Raw genomic sequence first — 6,542 nt, forward strand, 5'->3', positions numbered from 1 at the left:
CAGCTCATGCATATTTATTCATGTGTACTTACAGTTATTTTGCGAGATATAGTTCCTACTTGCTGAGCGAAAGCTCAATCAGATATGTTCATGCTGTAGGTAAGAAACCTATCAGCAATTCTTGAAGGGAAATGGCGAGCGGCGGATGAATGATGGAGATGGGAATGGATACTGCTCACGCAGTTATCTTCCGCAGTAAGTTTAAGAAAAATCATGTATATGTCTATATGATTCAAAGGTTTCAAGTATGTATGTTTAAAAAGTATATGTACATATGTATGTTAAGAAAATCGAGGTTGTAGCTAACAACCCTAGTTTTGAGTATTTAAGTTTTAGAACGTTGCAACAGTGCATGCAACAAATAAACGAATTTTAAACATGACGATTTAAATGATTGATTTTAAAAGGACTTTAAGATGTACTTGAATTTAAGATTTCTCACGAAATCCGTTTTAAAGTCAAATTAAATGGCCCAATTGAATTGGCTAGTTTTAGAAAGGCTTTTAAAGAGTATTTGAAACAAGAGTTCAAACACAGCTCCATTTGAAAAATATTTCTAGAAGGTTTTATCTTAATTAAAATTAAGAAAGGCTTTAAGAAATTCAGTGATTTATTCTTTTGAAATTATTGTTACGAATTATGAAAGTATTCATTCTTATGTTTAAAAAAAAAAAATGTTCCGTAAATTTTAAGAAATGCCAGTAAGTACAAGTTAAAAACTAAGTTACGGTGGCGGCCTCATAGGAGGGTCGTCACAGTGTGGATGACTTCTCCAGATTCACTTGGGTTGACTTTATTAGGGAGAAATCTGATACCTTCAAGGTGTTCTAGAATTTGTGTACAAAGGTTCAAAGGGAGAAAAACTGCAGTATTGGAAAAATATTAAGAAGTAGAAGTGATCATGGCAGGGAGTTTGAAAACACAATATTTGCTGAATATTGCAATAAGCACGAAATTGGTCATGAATTCTCAGCAACGAAGACTCCACAATAAAATGGAGTTATTGAAAGAAAGAACAAAACACTTCGAGAGATGGCTCGTGTTATGTTAAATTCAAAATGCTTGTCATATAGATTATGGTCAGAAGCAATTCATACTGCATGTCACACGGTGAATCGCGTATATTTCAAACCTGGAGCAAGAAACACTCCGTATGAGATATGGAAGGGAAGGAAGCCAAATCTCAGTTGCTTTCATGTTTTTGGAAGTGTGTGTTACATCCTGAATGATCGGGAACAATAAAGAAAGCTTGATGCAAAAAATGATGAAGGAGTTTTCCTTAGATACTCTTCTACTAGTCGTGCATATAGGGTCTACAACAAAAGGACTCAAATGATTATGGAATCCATAAATGTGGTGATTGATGACTTTAATAATGAATCAGAGGGACCCACAAATGATGAGATATACAAGTCCACTGAAGAAGATGACAAGATGTTTGAAGAATGACATATAGAGGACAGTGCCGCTGATGGTGTTACAAATGATGTTGGGACATCATCTGAGACGCAGATGCCAGAGCAAGAGTTAGAAGTCCTAGATCCAGCTGATCAGATTACCAAAGAACCATAATCCAGAATCAAGAGGAATCATCCAACTGAGAAAGTAATTGGCATAATAGATGAGGGAATACGCACCAGAGACAAGCCAAGAATTAACTACCGTAACATGGTTAGGTATGTCTGTTACACTTCTCCAATTGAACCGAAGAATGTTAAGGAAGCTCTTCTATATAAGTACTAGATAAATGCAATGCAAGAAGAGTTAGAACAATTTTTGAGAAATGATATGTGGTCCTTAGTTCCCAGACCAAAGGATTCCAATGTTATTAGACCAAGTGGATTTTCAAGAATAAAACAGATGAAAATGGAAATATCACTAGAAACAAGGATCAGCTTGTAGCTCAGGGTTACACTCAGATTGAAGGGATTAATTTTGATGAGGCATTTGCTCCGGTCGCACAACTTGAGTCCATTCGATTATTGTTGGCCATCGCATGCTTGATGAGGTTTAAGTTACATCAAATGGATGTGAAAAGTGTTTTTCTAAATGGGTTCTTGAATGAACAAGCTTTTGTGGAACAACCAAAGGGTTTCAAGGATCCAGAACATCCAGATTATGTCTACAGACTCAAAAATGCTCTATATGGTCTAAAATAGGCTCCGAGGGCATGGTATGAACGTTTGACGGACTTCCTTAAAAAGAAAGGCTACATGAGAGGAGTTGACAAGACATTGTTTATCAAGAAGTTTAACACTGGAATTATCATTGCTCAGATATATGTGGATGATATTGTTTTCGGCTCCACTTCTCAAGCCAAGGTGGATGAATTTATGAATCAAATGAAGAAGGAATTTGAAATGAGCATGGTTGGTGAGTTGAATTACTTTCTGGGATTGCAGATAAAATAGTTAGAAAATGGTATTTTCATCTCGCAAAGTAAGTATGCTCAGAATCTTGTGAAGAAATTTAGCCTTGAGTAGTCTGGGCATTTGAGAACACCAATGGGGACTAATGACAAGTTGAGAAGAGATGCATGCGGTATTTCTGTGGATCCGAGTATTTATAGAAGTATGATAGGGAGTCTTCTCTACTTGACTGCTAGTAGACCAGACATATGTTATAGTGTTGGGGTGTGTGCCAGATATTAAGCTAATCCTAAGGAGTCACATGTAACGGCTGTTAAGAGGATTATTCCCTATGTGAGTGGGACGACTGACTATGGTATTTGGCATTCCAATGATACTAATTCCAGTCTTGCTGGATTTAGTAATGCAGATTGGGCAGGTAGTGTTGATGACTAGAAGAGTACTACTGAAGGATGTTTCTATCTTGGAAACAACCTGGTCTTTTGGCACAGTAAGAAGCAGAATTTAATTTCACAATCTACTGCCGATGCTGAATACATTGTTGTTGGGAGCTGTTGTACACAACTGGTGTAGATGAAACACATGTTGAGTGATTATGGAATCCAGTTCAAGAACTATATACTGTGATAACCTGAGTGCCATCAATATATCAAACGCAATGTCATTTATTTAGAGTACGTTGCAACAGAAAAACAATTGGCAGACATTTTTACAAAAGCATTAGATTCAGTCAGGTATGAGTCATTAAGCTTTGCTCTGGGGATATGTATTATGTAATTAAAAAAAACTGACAAAGGGTTTTGATTCTACGGTTATTAAACAGAACATTTCCCTTGAAGTTACTATTCATCTTCTTCTTCTCAAACCCTAAGCCCCAAATCACAGTGACTCTGTTTCTTCACCGCTGCAACAATGGTGTCCACAAGACAGAATTTAAGACCTTCAGAAGTTGCAAAAATTGAACGATTCGGGAAATCCATCCAAGATTGAGTAATCACGGCCATTACAAGACCTTCACCACCATCAACCAAAACTCCTCCAAGGAAGAAAACACCGAAGCGCAAGTCTGCCACTTCGCGCAATCGTCAACCGCAGACTGCCGACACATCTCCAGTACCTCTTGCCGTGATTCTGCCTTGGGAGATAGTGGTTCATACGCCGATTCTTGCAACGAATCATGAAGATGAAGAACCTTCAAAGCCCGACACTCCACGGGAATCTCCGCCTCCGAGCCAGTCCTCTGAATAAACCAAGAATGCATTCTCCACTCCTCAGGGCTCTCCAACCACTTCGAGGAACCACCTAACTCCGGACATGAGTAATTTCTCAACCACAGCAATAGACGAACAAAGTCCACCATGTTTGATGACTGGTTCTCCACAGCCTGGCTTCCCCTATTGGAAATTACAGTTTCCTGTGTATCCTGAAGGCCTTAAACCGCGAACACCTACTCGAATTACAGATGAGAATCCTTCTCAACCTTCTAAGAAGCGTGCAACCTCAGTGGACAGTGACCCTACCTTTCATCCGGTAGAAGAACAGATGCATGCAGACGACAATGGTGACAATGATAATAAATGGGCAGTGAGTCTGAAGAAAATAAAGAAAACTCCTGGTTCTTCCAAGAAGTCGAAGCAATCATCTGTTTAGACCAAGAAGTAACAGAAATCACCAATTCAGACCAAGAGGCCGAAGAAGAAACCAGTAGTGGCTGGAGGATCCCACCGACTCACTCGGGCCAGCACTATGGGTCCACATCCTGGTAAGCCTGCTACACCCCCTACTTCGTGTTTTGTACCAACTACTTCTCTGTGGAATGTGATGTCACAATGAAAAATTCACTCTGAAAAGATGTTGCATATGGGTGAGTTTGAAGAAATAGGCATAGTTCAACTTTTAAAGAAACAGAAGCTGTTTGGTACTGTCTCCAAGATTTAGCCATTTGTCAAGAACATTGTGGTGGATTTCTATTCCAATCTATTTAAAGTCATTAAAGACCCAAGTTCTGACATGTTTCATAAGGTGCTAGCTCACGGAATCAAATTTGACTTCTCACCAAAAGTGATCAATGATTTCTTGGAGAGTCATATGGAGCCTGCAAACCCTGATGTTGACTTTGATAAGGTAATTACTGAATTAACAACTAGTGTTTGATGTCTATGGCAGAATGAAAATAGTTTTCCAGCTGTGGATTTTAGTTTGAAATACTCAACTTTGCATAAGATTGCTATGGAAAATTGGTTACCTAGCTTCCAGTCCACTAGAGTACACAAACAGTTGGCCAAAGTGCTCTATTTTATTAGGATATGGGTACCATTTGATGTTGGTTTGCTCATTTTTGAAGAAATCGTCAGCCATGCAGAGGTAACATCATCAAAACCAGCTATTCCATTTCCCTCATTAGTATATGGAATTTTAATGCCTCACCATAACATTAAGACTTATGAGGATGTGCTGGAACCACCCACCGAGCCACTAAGAGTCTCTCAAAAACTCAGAGAAGGCAAGCATGTGAATGATGTGCAGGGGGAGAATGATTGTACTATAGCAGAAGTTGAGGGAGATAGTGTTTTTGGGGATGTCACAGGTAATGTTGCATCTGGATCAGGTCATACATCTGCTGATGCTCAGTACCATCGCTCCATCTTGTTTCTACAGAAGGAATTGGCAGGGCTCACTAAGCAGGAAAAGGCTCTTAGTCAAGAACAAAAGGAAATGAAGAGAGAAACTGTGGCTTTCCTGGCTGACGTACTTGCTACACCGTCCATTCCAGAAACTGCACCTGTGTCTGCTCCAGAATAATGTGCTTACCATTCTTTGGCTTTGTTTTGTCAAAAAGGGGGAGATCTATGTAGGGTATTGCGTGTATAATTTTTTTTATGTTATGCGTTTCTATTTTCTTTGATCTTTTGTGCATCGTTTTTAGTTTTGCCAAAAACAGCCAAAATGGGAGTTTGTTAGGATATTTTGTTAGTTGGTTGTTTGACAAACTAAGTTTTTTTGTAAGTAAAAGTTGAGAAAATAGCAACTAGAAATCATCATGGCATTCCATATTGCTACAATGGAGTTAGTGTATTGTGCAAATCAGTTGTTGCCAACATATAAGGAGAAGATAAAGCAAAGCAAGTGGAGATCTCGATCTTCTGTTTGAATTCATACGTGATCTGATTTTCTAATAAGATTCAGATTTAGAGATCATGAAGGATAATCCGATGTGTTTGGAATTCAAATTTAAAAGAAGACTATGCAAATCACATCGGAGAGAATCATGGGAAAAAAGATAAGAGAATCGTATTTGAGCAAGATTCTATGAACATTTTGAAAACGATATAAAAGGCTTCAGTTACAGGAAAAAGGTGTTGGTTGCCGAATCAAAGTCGGACGCGGAAGCATGGCGATAGGCGGATCGTGTATAACAAAAATTTTCATAAAACCTTTGAGACACTCTATAGATTATATTAATTTATGCACGAATAAATTAATCTCATTAATTCATATATTAAGAAGTCAATTAAGAATAATACCTAGCGCCGATTAGGTCGATAACTTGAATTCTTTAACCTCGAACAATCCTTGCTCCAAGCTTTGTGTTTGGAAAACCAAAGTCTTCCACGTCAATTCCTTAATTCCACGTAGACGTGTGTGTGGGTACACGTGAGACAAAACAGGTTTCAATAACACTCGAATTTCCACAAACACCAACGGATGCACGATGTGGAATTTTTTTGGAGAAAAAATTTTCCTCTCTTTTTCCTATGAGAAATTTCGGCCACACTTAATAATTAGGGCAGAAAATTGTTTTCAAAAATTGTCTACACAATTTTCTATCATTCTCATATTTAAATAGTAGAAGTCAAACTTCAAAAAAGAATCAAATCTCTATCTCCTATTTGAATTTGAAACAAAAAATCTCCTACACCTTATCCCTTAAGTGGCCGGCCATGTAGGGTTTCTATCCCTTGTGTGTGGTACCAATACTAGTTAGGGAAGGAAGAGAAAATCATCCTTTATCTTGTAGTCCAATTTTAATTTAAATTTAAATTCGAATTTAAGTCAAACTTAAATTAATTTGAATTCTAAATTGAACAACTTATCAAATAAGTTTAAAAAGGATAAATTTAAATTATGTTCACAATTCAAATTCAAATTTAAATAATCACATTATTTAAATAA

The sequence above is a fragment of the Morus notabilis genome, unplaced genomic scaffold (genome assembly GCF_000414095.1).
Source record: "Morus notabilis unplaced genomic scaffold, ASM41409v2 Scaffold3673, whole genome shotgun sequence".
Classification (NCBI taxonomy): Eukaryota; Viridiplantae; Streptophyta; class Magnoliopsida; order Rosales; family Moraceae; genus Morus; species Morus notabilis.